Here is a 15,786-nt window from a genome sequence, read left to right on the forward strand (position 1 = left end):
GCCCAGGGGTTTGCCAGGGGTTTGTTCAGCATTTTTAACCAGCAGAAGAAATCCCAGTGAAAATGAATGTCATTTTTCCGGACGCATCTCATGCTCAGACTTTCCCTGTCCCACTTGCCCGATTTCCCTGCAAGGCAACATCCTCAGCTCTTTCCACCCATGTCCTGTGAGTGGGGCCCTGTCTCCTGTGCGATAGACGTGGGGTCCCAGGCTGCTGAGATGAAGCCAACCCTCTTCTGGTGGGATTCAGTCAGCCCTGCTAAATAGTTATCTATTTATTTTAGATAAACCCCAACCTGTGGAACTTCGTTCCTCACCACCAGCTTCAACATAGACAGAGGGGCACCAGTGTTCACTGGGGTGAGAGACTGAATATGAAAGGTAAGAAAATAAGAACAGCCCCACTGGATCAAGCCATAGGCCCATCTAGTTCAGCTTCCTGTATCTCACAGCGGCCCACCAAATGCCCCAGGGAGCACACGAGATAACAAGAGACCTGCATCCTGGTGCCCTCCCTTGCATCTGGCATTCTGACATAGCCCATTTCTAAAATCAGGAGGTTGCACATATACATCATGGCTTGTAACCCGTAATGGATCTTTCCTCCAGAAACTTGTGCAATCCCCTTTTAAAGGCATCCAGGCCAGACGCCATCACCACATCCTGTGGCAAGGAGTTCCACAGACCTACCACACGCTGAGTAAAGAAATATTTTCTTTTGTCTGTTCTCTCTCTCTCAACACTCAATTTGAGTGGATGTCCCCTGGTTCTGGTGTTATGTGAGAGTGTAAAGAGCATCTCTCTATCCACTCTATCCTTCCCGTGCAGAATTTGGGATGTCTCAATCATGTCCCCCCTCAGGCGCCTCTTTTCTAGGCTGAAGAGGCTCAAACGCCGTAGCCTTTCCTCATAAGGAAGGTGCCCCAGCCCATTCAAAACATCCACCAGAAAGCCATATTCTTTCCTTTTCTTTGGAATTCTAAGTGGAACCTCCTTCATCACAATGATCTGTACTCCTTCTACTGTGAACTTTATCTTTGCATGTTGCTGTAGAACCATATCTCTTATCCTTTTTCTTGTGAAATGCACTAATATAGCAATGCCAACCTATCTTGATTCCCATCCTCTCTGACTTCCAAATCCTCCAATTTTTTCTCATGAACTTTTATTGTGTCATTTATCCCTTCTATCTTTGTCTCTGTTTCTTCCCACATTGTATCCCAACAAGACATGTTTGCATCTGTAATTTCATCTCCTGCATTTCTTGATGCAATGTTTCGAATTTCCCATCCATCCCTTCTATTTTTTTCCTGCAAATGATTTTCCATCTTCATTAGTAAATCTTGAATAGCTTCCAGATTCAGCTCTTTCCCTGATGATCTTGGTGGGGATTTCTCTTTATGTATCTGTCCCAACGTATTATGTCTCCTAGTGATGGCCATTATCCCTTTAAAAATCTCAGTCTATCACAATCCACAGGTAATTATCTTAAATTTCCACAGGTGTTCCAATCTGTAACACTTCACAAGTAGTTGTCTTAATTCGCCACCAGATGTCAGTACGTTCCCCAGAAAAATAAAGCTGTAAGAAGGAGTGTCAGGTTTAAGTCCCTGGCTGAGCTCGATAGCCTCCAAATCCTTCGCTCTGAAACTGTTTGACACCCAGAGCCTTTGCCCCAGGGAGATAAAACAGGTTCTGTGGTTAATCTCATGCCATAGCCCCTTTCAGTCCAGGGGGGTTTAGATGAAATCCGACAGAGTTATCTGCTGATAAGCAGAGCTTCCAGCAGTCGTCAGCCCACCATGTCTCCTTAACCTTTGCTCCTCTCTTAAGAAACCTGATGTATGCAGTCTTGGCTTGGAGACAAGCTGCAGCCCTCAGGAGGTGTAGGGGAGCAAAGAAGCTCTTCTGAGATTGAAAACAGCCCAGCACAGTTAGCAAGAACTCAGGGCTCTAACTTATGCACAATCATTCATGTTGCTTTCTAGTAAGGGGCCTGTTTTGGGATCAGAAGCAGGTCTCTATTAGGGGATTCCGTCCTGCTGGGTGGACCAGAGCAGCTCCTCTCATTCTGCATTTTCTGCCTGCTTATTGGCTCAGGTTCCTGCTGGTTCTCCTGCAGGAGGCAGATACCAGGAGAAGCCCCCTGCCCCCCCAGTCTGGAAAAGCAGTGCCCTCCTTCTTGCGAAATGTTGAAACTCTGAATCCCACCAGAAGAGGCTTCATCTCAGCTGCCTGGGACCCCACGTCTAGAGCCCAGGAGACAGGGCCCCACTCACAGGACATGGGTGGAAAAGCTGAGGATGTTGCCGTGCAGGGAAATTCTTCTGCTGGTTAAAAATGCTGAACAAACCCCTGGCAAACCCCTGGGCCGCTGGCATTTCCACAGGGCTCCTCTGGGAGTCAGAGAGAAGCAGGGAAGCCAGTTTGCCCGAGACATTTCAAATTAGCTGTAACAGGGGTGCTTTATTTTGTGTCCCACCCCTCATTTGTTCACCAGCAAAGTGCCCTAGCACAAAGCAGGAGTGTGCGTGTATGCGTGCATGTGTGTGTGTGAGAGAGCGACCAATAGCTTGCACTATGTTTTGAAATGTTATGTATAGTACATTATATGTTATACATTATAAATACACATTATTTATGTAATGTAATGTATAAATGTTATATATATAAAACACACACATACATATACATGCATATACACAAACACAGTCACACACACACACACACATACACACACACATACACACATATATATTTAATTCTATATAGAATTAAATATATATAGAATTAAATATATATTTAATACTATAGATATAGATCCTATATGTGTGTGTGTGTGTGTGTGTGTGTGTGTGTGTGTGTGTGTGTATAATTAAATATGTATGTATGTATGTATGTATGTATGTCTGTCTGTGTATACATGTAAAGGTGAAAAGCTTTAGAAGCCAGCACTGGTTTTGAAGGCAAGGGAGAGGGGCTGCTTTACACCAGCATTGGGGAGCCTGCACAACTTCGTGTTTTGCACCCCCCCCCCCGAATGTATGTGCTTACGGGGCAAAATCAGTCATCTTGTAGGTAGAAAGGAAGCTGATTCCCGTCCCCCCCTTTTCAGAAACTCAAAGTCTCTTTGCACAATCAAGGACATGGAGGATTTCCACAATTTCCAAACATGAAGACATGTGCAAAGCAGCAGCACAGTTTCTGACTGTGTGGGGAGGCTCAGTGAGACTTCCGCATGGTCCCAGAGGCTCCGTGGCCAGGCTCCGTGCCGCGGGCATTTGCCCCTTTCACGTAATGGCAGGTCCGCCACTGAGGCAGTTGCCTTGACAAAATCCAGGAGCAGAATTCTCGTTGTCTTACCTGGTCTGGAGCCTGGTCTCATGAAACTTGCAGAAAAGTGCGAAGCTCATTAAAAAAAACTTCTTTTTAAAAGTTTTATTCAGGATTTTGTTCAGAAAGTTCCAGCTTTCCTGGTGTTTAATCATAGCTCATTTTCTGCTTGACTGACCATGTTGCATCCTTGTTTCACAAGGGGGGCCCTGGAACCTGAGAAGATCTCCTGAGGGACCATAGCTACAAAAGGCTGAGAATGGCCTTAGCCGTCAGATTTGGCCGCAGTTTAGGGGGAAACCTTGGCGCTGGCTTTGGCTGCTTAGCTGAACCTGGAAAATGCAGACTTGGTGGAGGCTTCGGTGGTTTCGGTGGTGGTGGAAGCCTTGGAGCCGTCACTGGTGTCATCCCCTCCGGTGTAAGTCAGCTCCCACCCTCATCCAGTTGGCCACCTCCCTGGTGACCATCCCTGGACCAGTTCTCTCTGCTAGCTGTGAGCCAGCTAGCTCACAGGGAGGGCACCAGCATTTATGTATGTATGTATGTATGTATGTATGTATGTATGTAAATGTGTAAAGCTTTAGACGCCACCACTGGTTTTGAAGGCACTAGTTCCCGACCAGCTCAACATGTTTGAAGAAGCACTGGAAATTGTCTTCAAACACTTTGAAAAATTTGTCGTTAGAGATATAGAAATATGGACTCCTCCTCTTTTCTCCACTCACAGCGAAATGAGCAGGTTGGACGCCAGGGAGCTCCCAAATGGGTTGAAGGCGAGACGGGATCAGATGGCTCCTTCTTTGTACGGAGTTGGGGCTGATGCGAAGGGTCTGGTGCGTGGGGGGTGGCGTGGGTGGAAGACCTGCTTGCATCTTAGAATGCCCCCCAGCAAAAGAAGCATCAACTCCCCATTGGGGATATCAGGGAGGGCTGCCCATTTGCCCCCCAATGTTTCTCCAGCTGTTTACGGCCTGAATGCGGAATGGGCAACTCCTGCACTCCTTCACCCTCCAGTTCAGTCCCGTCCTGGTAGCGGACCCTCCTGCCCCAGGCTCAAGGCTTGGTGGGCTTCTTGTGATGTCATCAGGCCCAGACTCCAATCGCTCAGCTTTTGGGGTGCTTCTGGTCTAGCAACCAGGAGTCCTTTGACCTGCTGGGTTCAGCCATGGACAAGGAGTTGGGCTTTCATTGTCCCCATTGAAACTTCTCTTCCCTGATGGTTTGTTTCAGGCTCAGGTCAACACCCAGAGCATGGCTGATCGTGACAGATTCTACAAAATTCTAGCGGATGCTTCCAGGCCAGCAGTGGGATGGGGCTCATCTCCCAGCACTGACTCTGATGGGGGTCTTGCAAAAACAACAGGAAGCCTTGCTGAGTCGGGCCGGGAGACTTTCCAGGAGGGCCCACCATCACCCCCTGTTTTGATGCCCTTCTTGCATCAAACACCCTCAAGACCGCTTGGCACTAAAGAGGAAATGATCAGGAATTTTCTAGAAATGCCACTACGATCTGGGGAGGCAAATGCAATTTTGAACAAGCTGGAAATGGCCACCATGACACAGATCTACGAATCTTTGTCTTTATTTTTCACCTCTGGGTCCAAATGTCACCTACGTTCCCTCCTATACCCTTGTACTCTGCTACTGACACTTCTGATGGGCTCCAGCTTAATAACTCCTTGGAGATGAAGGAAGAAGACTTCACTGAGTAAATAAGGATCTCCTCACCAGGACTGTCTTGTTTGCTTATTCCTCCTGGGGCTAAAGGATCATTTCCAGCCGCCTGCCCTTTCCTTCCCATTAAAGCTGAACTTGCATTGACACTTTGGTGTCCTCCATTACTAAGAATGATAATCAGTGAAGTATAACAATGTATTATGTCGCTTTCAGACTATGGTCTCTCTGTGCCCACACACCAGCCATAGGTTCAGGTCATCACACTGCCTAGCTGGCTGGACCAACCCCTCAACGTGAAGGGATCTCTGGCATGGAAGCACCAAAAACTGATGGTCATACGTTCAGGAGAGATTTAGCCCATCGTCCCATCTCATTTGCTGCCAAGGCAAGCCGGTGGTGTGTGGGTGGCCTCCAATTTTGCCATTTCACACAAAGCTCACGTTTCTCCACTTAATTAGCTTTTTAGGGAGGTGATGAGCTAAGGATCCTCATTAAAGTGTCGTTTACTGGCACCTGGGGATCAAAATGTGCTGGGTTCCCTCCGTCCTCCCCTGGGCAATTTCAGGCTGTCTGGAGGCCAAGAGCAGGGACACCCCTTCCTGGCTCAGGGAGACTCCTGACCCATCCGGTCTGTTCAAGGACTCTGCCTCTAGCCCCACATTTACACCCCCAGATCTCAACCAACCAGTTAGTGAGTGGATTTCCATCCAATCAATTAAAAGTTTCCTAGAATGAGGCAATCAGCTTGGGACACGCCAATTGGCACGGTCTCTGGCTCATCCTGGCTGCGGCGAGGTGTATAAAGCGTGCCACTTGGAGCTTCACCTTATCGCCAGCACTTCACCCCCACGAAAGACCAGAACGAAGAGCTACGATTGGTAGCTCACCACAAAACGTGGTGAGTTTCAATTTATAAACCTTATATGTATCTATAGAGCGCGCATTGAAATCCCTGATGGCGTCTCCTCAATGGGATATTCAGCAGCTTCAGTCTCTCTCTCTCTCCAGGAAATGCTGGTGCCAGGCTGTCTATGGCAAAGCTGGCAGTGAGGAACGAAGCTGCACGGGCTGGGGTTTATCTCTGCCAGAATGGGCACGGCAGAGCCTTCTCTTCTAGGCTTCTAGACTCAAGGAGACAACTCGGTCCTGAAGTAGCAGCTTGCCGGCATCAGATCCCCCTGCCCCATGTCCAAGGCTTGGTGGTCTTGTGATGCCATCAGGTCCAGTCTCTAATAGCTTTGAGGTCGCATCTGTTCTGGAAGCCAGGGGTCCCACTGACCTGGTAGGGTCAGCCACGGACAAGGGGTTGGGCTCTCATGCTCCATCTTAAAACTACTCTTTCCTGAACGTCTGTTTCAGATTCCGTATGTTATCCAGACAGTTTTGGAACTTGACCGGATTAACGCTGCTCCATGGGGTGCCTGGAGGTCAGCGGCTGTATCGGGCTCATCTCCCACCAGTGACTCCAATGGGGGTCTTGCGAAAACAGCTGGAAGCCTTGCTGTGCCTGGAGCTGTGAGGTTCCAGGGGGGCCCACCAGCACCATACTCCGTTCCAGCTCCACTCGCCTGTGCGGTTACTGACTCCATGCCGGTTCCCATCGATACCCCTTAGCCGTCTGCTTTGAGAGACAACGCTCAATATCCTGCGGGCACTGACAACTGAGTGGTGGCACATGGAATTAGGAGCAGCCAGAACATGGCGACCGTGACACAGATCTATAGTTGAGCTTCTGGGCCCAGTTGTATTCGCTGCCCCCCAAATATCAGGCCAATGCTTTGACTTTCACCCCTTGGGCCCAAATCTGTTTTCTTCTCTCTGCATCCCTCCTACTCCTGTTCTGAAGGGGTCCTGCTTGATGACTCCTCAGAGGAGGAAGAAATAGGTTCCACTGAGTAGATAAGGAGTTCCCACTCACCCCTCTCTGGCTTTGTCTGTTGCTTTGGGGCTAAAGGCTGATTGTCCAGTCTCCTGTCCTTCCCTTTCCATTAAAGCTGAATACGCATTGATTCCTTGGTGTTGTCTGTTATTATTAACTATTAATTGTAACAATATAATCTATCTATCTATCTATCTATCTATCTATCTATCTATCTATCTATCTATCTATTGTGGTTTTTTTTTTTTTTGAGAGAGAGAGGGGGGGGTTGTTTATGGTGCAAAGAGGGGGGTGTCTCTTTGACCTCTGAATACCCTGTGAGTGTTGGCTCACCCTGGGGTTAGCTGGCCACCTATTCATTCTGTAACACCAGCCTCAAGGGGGGGTGCCTCTTTGAATGCCTTGTGCACAATTTTTTGGGGGGGAACCTCATATTTCACATTGAGCTTCCTGCTGCAACAGGGACAGGACAGCAGCAAAGAACCTGCCATCTCCATGTCACTCACTGGAAAGACAGGTCTTCAGCAAGAAAATGGCGCAGAGTCGAATCCTGAGCTGCCCATTGAGTTGAGATTGCCACAGTGCCAAAATGGTTGCCGTGGCATCCTGTGCGCAACAAGGCAGTCACCGGTGGCTCCTCAGGGGAAAGGGCCGCGTCCACTTCCCTGGGTCAGGAAATTCGCCTCACAATAGGGCCGCTGTGAGATACAGGAAGCTGGGCTAGATGGGCCTGTGGCCTGATCCAGTGGGGCTGTTCTTACGTTCTTATGTTCAGCTGCAATGGGAGGCAACACCCATGTGCTTACTTGTGGTTATGGCTACGTTCTGGGCGGGTAAGGTCTGGGTAGAGACTGCTCTGCACAAGATCATATCACTGGTCGTGTCTCACTCATACTTACACCAATTCACATGAGAATTAAAAATTTCTGGTTTAAAATGTTGAATAAGCCCCTTTCCTGGAGCTAGAGCGCCCCCAGCTGGCCATCAGCAGCTGTTTCTTTTCTAACATGACAGGTGATGCATTTTCCCTTCACTGCTCCTTCACTGTTGATGAAGTCACAATTTCAGGGCCATGTGGCCTGGATCCCTGGCATCTCCACAAGGCTCCTCTGGGAGTCAGGGACTCATGGCTTGAGGAAGGGGAGGACGATCCCTTGCCCCTCGTTCAGTCCACGGATATAAGGAAGGAGGGTCAGCCAGAGTCATAGAGTCCCCTCTGCTACCAAAGAGAAGTAGAAATGAAGCCTGAGGGCCAATGCCAACTTGACGGCCATGTCTTCGTGTGGTCATCATCTCGGTTGTCTAGGGTTAGAAACAGGGAGAGTGTGTTCTGGGCTGGCCCCGATCACTTTCTCCTTATTGGGCCAACACAGTATGCTCTGTGGCCTGCTGTGGACAGAAATCTCTGACCCACAAATGGGTGTCACTGAGGCAGCCACAAGGGCAGGCCTCCTCCCAGCTCCCTCCCTGCACTCCCCGCCTGGAATGCCTCCTCTCCGCCTCCCCCCAAGCCCCACCTGCCTCTCTGCCGCCCAGCTGTCTGCGCGATCGATGAGTGACAGAGCACCGGTGATCCATCAACATGAGCCCAGGGCCAGCCAGCGATAAACCAGCACCAGCACTGGGGCCTCACAGACAAGCTCTATAGCACATTAGAGACAGTGCGAACCGGTGATAAACATGCACACACTATTTAGGATTTGGCCCATATCCAAGCGCCCTCGCAAAATGGGTATGCCTCTGACCGATACTTGGCCCTGATATGTGACATGACAAATGGAATATAGAAACACAGATTGAAGGAGTAACTTGGCTATACCTGATTTTTAAATTCTCTCTTGACACCCCCTCCCCACACACACATTATGGGCAGCGAGTCAACACAACACAACCTGGTTCCTACCAAGTCATAGCCCAGAGCCCACCCTAGAGGTGCACAGAACAGGGTTTGTTTGGGGAACAGACATGGACCCCCATGGGGTGATGGAACCCTGCCGGACTGACAGTGCCCTCCCATCCTCTCCCACATCCCCCCACATGTGGGCTCCTCCCAGGGAGACTTGGGCTTGAAAAGCACTCTGGGGCATTTGGGTTCCGGAGCTATGATTTACCCCAAGAGAACTCCCGTGTGATTCTCGACTGTCCCATTCCAGCTGCAGGGGTGGGTGGGCCTGCATCTTTCAGTTCCCCCCAACGAAAGAAGCATCAACTCCCCATTGACGGATATCAGTGAGGGCTTCCCATGTGCCCAAAATGTTTCTCCAGCTCTTTATGATCTTAATGGCAAGAGGGCAAATCTGGGATGTCCCCTCCATCCAGCCTGGTCCCATCATAGTCACAGATCCCCCTATCCCGTCTTCAAGGCATGGTGGTCTTCTTGGGGTGTCATTGGGCCCAGCCTCCAATGTCTCAGCTTTGGGGGTGCTTCTGGTCTGGCATCCAGGAGTCCCCTTGACCTGCTAGGTGCAGCCATAGACAAGGAGTGGGGCTCTCATGCTCCGTGTTGAACGTGCTCTTCTCTGTTGGTCTGTTTCAGGCTCAGGTCAACACCCAGACCACAGAAGATCGTGCCCCACTGAACATCGTTCTATCGAATGCCTCCTGGTCAGCAGCTGGATCCAGGTCTTCTCCCAGCAGTGACTCTGATGGGGGTCTTGCGAAAACTGGAAGCTTTGCTGCGTCTGGCCCTGTGAGTCCTCAGGAGGTCAATATTCTGATGGAAGTTAAACTGACATCTGAATAGACACATGGAATTGGAACAACCGGGAAACAGCAAGCGTGACGAAGACCCACAGATGAGCATCTAGACTCAGTTATCTGTAGCCCCCTCCCCCCAAAAGAAGATGGACCCAAGCTTTGGCTTTCACCCCTGACCCCAGCGTAGCCTAGGTCCCCTCCCAAGCCCTGATTCTCTGCTGCTCCTGTTTCTGTGGGGATCCTGCTAAAAACTCCTTGGAGAAATGGGTTTCACTGCGCAGAAAAGGTGTTCCCGTCCACCCCTCTCTGGCTTTGCTTATTCCTTTTGGGGCAGAAGGATAATTTCCAGTCCCCTGCCCTTTCCTTTCCAGTAAAGCTGAATTTGCATGGAATCTTTGGTGCACATTATTTATGTATTTATTTAACCTTCCAAGCAGGGCCGAGACACAGGGATTCCTTTCCTACTTGGAGATTAGATGGAAATGGGAATGTGCCCCAAAGGCTTTTCTGCAGCCTCTGTGCTGAATACGTAGTGAAGAAGAGCCAGCGCAGGCAGGCATCATCTCCGTGTCTGAGTTGGGCAGATTTTAGAGAAGCCAGTGGCCTTAGGAACATAAGAAGAGCCCCGCTGGATCAGGCCAAAGGCCCATCTAGTCCAGCTTCCCGTATCTCACATTGGCCCACCAAATGCCCCAGGGACCACGCAAGACAATGTCATGGTGTCCTCCCCTGCATCTCTCACTCTGAGGTAGCCTGCCTCTACAACCAGGAGCTTTCACATACCTACTATGGCTTGTAACCTGTGACGGACTTTTCCTCCAGGAATTTGTCCAATCCCCTCTCAAAGGCATCAAGGCAAGATGCCATCACTACTTCTTGTGGCAAGGAGTTCCACAGACTAATCACATGCTGGGTAAAGAAATATCGCACAGTGGCTCACCAAACGGCCCAGGAAGCACACGAGACAAGAGATCCGCAATCTGGTGCTTGAGAAGCAACTTGTTTTTCGACACACGTGGCAGACACACAAACACAAGCTCAAAGCAGGACCAGTGTGCAGTGGTCTTTCCAGGTTTCCAGGCATCATCTCCGTGCCTGAGTTGGGCAGATTTTAGCGAAGGCAGTGGGCTTAGGAACAGAAAAAGAGCCCCGCTGGATCAGGCCAAAAGCTCAGGCCCGTTCCTCACTGCCTGCTTTGCCATAGACAGCCTGGCCCCAGCATTTCCTGGAGAGAGAGAGACTGAAGCCGCTGAATTTCCCATTGAGGAGGCGCCATCGAGGATTTCAGTGTGTGCTCTATGGAGAGATGAGAGGTTTATGAATGGAAACTCATCAAGTTCATCATCGCAGCTCTTGGCTCTGGTCTTCTGTGGGGGTGAAGTGGTCGTGATCCGGGGAAGCTCCGAGAGGCAGGCTGTAGACACCTGGCTGCAGCTAGGTTGAGGTGCAGGTTCCCAGCAGAACAGAAGGTGCGAGCGGGACCCACTCTCAGTCCCCCCTCCGCTGCCACCCATGGGGTGCCCAACACTCAGGGATGCTAAATGCATCACTACCCCTGCTGATTGGGTAAGAGGCACTTTTTCAAGTGGGTGCTCCTTTTTTCAGCAGGGGGAGAGTAACTGGCCCACCTCACCACAGCAGTGTCTGTTCTAGTGGCTTCTGCTGGTATTCCTTGGCATCTCTTTAGATCAGTGGTCAGGGAACAGGGGTAAATTACCCCAAATGGGGTAAAAGTGAAAATCTGGGGGTAATGAGGAGGTTGCGCTGGCCAATGGCGGAACTATCGGCATAGCAGCAGTTATTACGGTTCATTATAGCACGGACGGCCAGTGTCAGTGTGTGACAGTGTCACCGCATCCTCCTTCTCTGCTCTGCTCCCCCCCCGCTCTCTCAGTGGACTGCTCCAGCGTTTACGTGTATGGCGCAAGCGCTGTAGAGAGAGCGGGTACCACCTGATCCAGAGCCGCCATCTTCAGTCTGCCTGCGAGGAGTGTCAGACGAAGAAGCGATAGGTAAGGTTGCCTTACCTAACTGTGTGTGGGCGCCGGGCGGGGAGGTAGCGGAGGGAGTCAGCGCACCCGCTCTCCACCCGCTCCAGGGGGCCGGCAGCGGGCTGGTGCGCTGTGTGCACACCGCCCGCTGCCCTGCTCCCTTCCGCTCACCTTCAGATGCGGTGAGCGGAAGGGAGCAGGCGATACACTCAGGCTGTATCCACAGCCTGCGTGTATCGCAGCCGCCCGCTCTCTCCGCTCTGTGCGGGAGACTGGAGCTGCCCGGCGCTGTAGTGATGATGTCATCACACAGCGCCGGGCCGTCAGTGTCTCCTGCCTTGGCTGTCTCTAGCAAGCACATCATTGCCAACACCACTCTGCCAGCCATTGATAATGATGATGATAAAATCCTCTGTGAGATAGCAAAAATATAATGCAACTTGCTAGGCACGTTGGACACCTAACTACTCACTATATACCACCCCATGGCTGGTGTGCAATGTGTTCCAGTAAAAATAATGCACATCTTTATTAAATTTGGTGCATCCTGCTAATTCGGTACACAGCCTGTCAGTCAGGGTTACAACTTTTCCAATCATTGTCTTTTTCACCCTTCAGATGACATCAATTAGAAAAAGAATATACCAGGAAGAATTCCTTGATTATGGGTTTACCCAAATTGACGACAAAGGAATAATGAAACCACAGTGTGTTGTTTGTTTGAAAGTACTGACTGCAGAATCTTTGAAAAAGAGTCAATTGAAGAAACACTTGGATAATTTGCACCCACATCTGGCTTCAAAACCACGGGAATATTTTGTCAATTTGGAAATGTCTGTCAAAAGACAAAGATTGGACAGCAGCTTTAGAGGTACATTCAGTCAATGTTCAGCATCCAAGGCTAGCTTTGAAGTGGCCTGGTTGATTGCCCGAAACAAAAAACCTTATACTATTGGTGAGGATTTGGTTAAACCAGCAGCTTTGAAAATGGCAGAGATTATGTGTGGTCAGAATGAAGCCAAGAAACTAAATTGTGTGCCCTTGTCTGCAAGAGTTGTTAAAGAAAGAGTTTCTATTTTAGCAAAAAATGTGAGGCAACAAGTTATTTCCTCAGTAAAAGAGAGTAAATACTTTGCTATTCAGCTAGATGAGACTACGGATGTTAGTAGTAATTCTCAGCTGATGGTATATGTCCGCTACAAAGGTTTACATTTAATTGAAGAGGAATTGTTGTTTTGTTCTCCTCTTGACTTGCGATCTCGTGGAATTGATATCTTCAATAAAGTTAATGAATACTTTAATGACGTCAATTTAAAGTGGGAAGACTGCCTTGCTGTGTCTGTTGATGGAGCTCCAGCTATGTTGGGTCATGTTAATGGTTTTGTGGCTTTTGTGAGAGAGAGAAACCCAAAAGTTGAAGTAAACCACTGTATTATCCATCGCCAGGCTCTGCTTGTGAAACATTTGGAACCTACATTAGAGGCCGTCATGCATGATGTTATGAAGATTGTCAATGTTGTCAAAGGACATGCACTAAACACGCGATTATTTCGTGAATTATGTAAAGCTGGTGATGCTGAATATACAGACCTACTTTATCATACTGAAGTGAGGTGGCTCTCACGTGGAAATGTTCTGAACCGAGTGTGGGCTCTCAAAACTGAACTTGAAAGTTTTATGGTTGAGCAAAAGCATGTTCTTGCAGAGAAGTTTACAAACCCCTTGTGGGTTGCACATCTTGCATATTTAGCAGATATGTTTGAGCATGTTAATGTATTGAACAAAGAATTGCAAGGAAAAAACATAAATATAATTTCAGCCAGAGAAAAGATTTCTGCATTTGGATCAAAGCTTTCATATTGGAGGCAAAAAGTTGAACAGAAAAAGATAGCTACCTTTTCAACGTTAGCTTTGTTCTTGGAAGATTGTGAAAATATTACTTTTGAAGACATCAAGGATACAGTTATAAGGCATCTTACTAAACTCAAAGAGCGGTTCTCTGATTACTTTCCAGATCTTGATTCACATGCTGTCAGTTGGATTGTAGACCCCTTTAAATGTGAAATTTGTGCTGTACCAGAAGGGCCTCAAGGGTTGGCAGAGTCACTTCTTGAGCTTCAATGCAGTAATGAAGCACAGATTGCATTTGAAAACAAAGCAGATCTTTCACATTTTTGGATGTCAACACCTGCAAAGGCCTTCAAAATTGCACATGAGGAAGCATTCAAAAAGTTGCTGCCTTTTGCAACAACCTACCTTTGCGAACAAGGATTTTCCACTCTTACGAACATAAAAACAAAGACAAGAAATCGATTGGACCCGGAAGACTGTATCCATATTGCTCTGACATCAAAATGTCCCAATATTGATGATCTCGTATCCAAGATGAAGCAACATCATTTCTCCAAAACCTGAAGTTTTCAAGTAAGTTGAAGCTTTCAAAGTAATTTTAAATACAGTATTTGAATTCAAAATGTTATTGGATGTATGATTTCCTTACTTTCAAATCAAGGGGGTAACGTCTGCGTTTATAAATTTTTTGGGGGGTAAGAGGTAAAAAAGTTCCCTGACCCCTGCTTTAGATTGTGAGCCCTTTTGGGACAGGGAGCCATTTAGTGATTTGATTTTTCCCTGTAAACCGCTTTGGGAACTTTTAGTTGAAAGCGGTATATAAATACTGTTAATAATAATAATAATAATAATGGGAAGAAAGGCGGGAGGAGCCGGGATGTCCACCGCCCAGCCCCCTGGCACACACAATGCACACGCCTGGCTGGCTGGCTGAGCTCAGGGTCCCTCTGCCGGGCTCCCCCAGGCAAGCTCGTCCTCTGGCGCCACCTGGTGTCTGCCTCGGGCAGGGCGAGTCGGGAGAGGGAGGAGCACCTTCTGGGCTGGGAGCTGAGCTCCGCCCATTCCCCCCCTATTCGAGGGGGTTCAACTCCTCACCACACTTACCTGGGAGTAAGCCCCACTGCCTATAGTGGGACTTGCTTCTGAGTAGACATGCCTAGGCTTGGGCTCTAAGGTTGCAGTCCTAGCCACACTTTCCTGGGAGTAAGCCCCATTGACTTCAGTGGGACTTGCTCCTGAGTAGACATGGCTAGACTAGGGCTCATGGTCCTGTTTCTGCAGCACGCTGAACCTTGCTGGCCTGGCAAGCCCGGCCCTAACCAACTTTCCCACACCCACCCAGCTCCCAATCCTGTCCACACTTTCCTGGGAGGAAGCCCCACTGACTCGAATGGGACTGACTTCTGAGTAGACATGCCTGAGATTGGTCATCACCACATCTTGTGGCTGCAAATTCTGTACATGTGGGTAGAAGAACTTTCTTTGGACTGTTCTGAATCTGTTGCCCACAATTCAGTGGCTGAATTTTAGGGGTTGGAACACTGAGTGTCTGTGGAACTCCTTGCCTCAGGACATGGTGATAAATACAGTGGATAGGGGGATGCAGTTTTCCCCCTCACAGAACACCAGAACCAGGTGTGTCCACTCACACTGAGTGCCTGTGGAACTCCTGGCCACAAGATGTGGTGATAGAGTGGGCAGGGGATGTTCTATTCTTTGCACCAATCATGTTTCAATGTCTTGAGCCAATAGAGGGTGTGTGACCACATGATTTTTGATCCATGAGTTTTTTATTAATCAGTTAATTAACCCATCTTTTGTGCCCCCTCTCCCCTGTGTGCTATTTGATTTGGGTTCACACAAATCTGTAGAGTGATTCTATGTAATCATTTTTTATATTTTGCATTCATCAATTGTTTTAACCAATATTTATTAAATGTTTTAAAAGTTTTAATTAAATTTTTTGGTTGTTACATATTTGCAAATACATGCAACAAGCCTTGCTATAATCCCTGGTGTGCGCTGCAAAGGTGCTCCGTCTCTTTTTGTTCTTCTCTCTTGAAGATCTCCCCTCATTTTCTAGTTCTTAAGTAGTTTCGGAATGGGGATTTAAAGAGAGGGAATTGAAATGAATACATACATAAAATAAATTTAAAAATAAATAAATGAATAAAAGATTAACAAGTTGTGATTTCCTGCTCCCCCCCTTTGTTTTTTGAAAAAAGCACTCTGTGTGTGTGTGTGTGTGTGTGTGTGTGTGTGTGTGTGTGTGTGTGTGTGTGTTGTTTTGATTTGATTTGATTTGATTTGTATTCCTCCTTTCTCCCCACAGGGCACCAAGTTGACTATCAACATTTA

The sequence above is a fragment of the Tiliqua scincoides genome, chromosome 15 (genome assembly GCF_035046505.1).
Source record: "Tiliqua scincoides isolate rTilSci1 chromosome 15, rTilSci1.hap2, whole genome shotgun sequence".
In the NCBI taxonomy this organism is placed as follows: Eukaryota; Metazoa; Chordata; class Lepidosauria; order Squamata; family Scincidae; genus Tiliqua; species Tiliqua scincoides.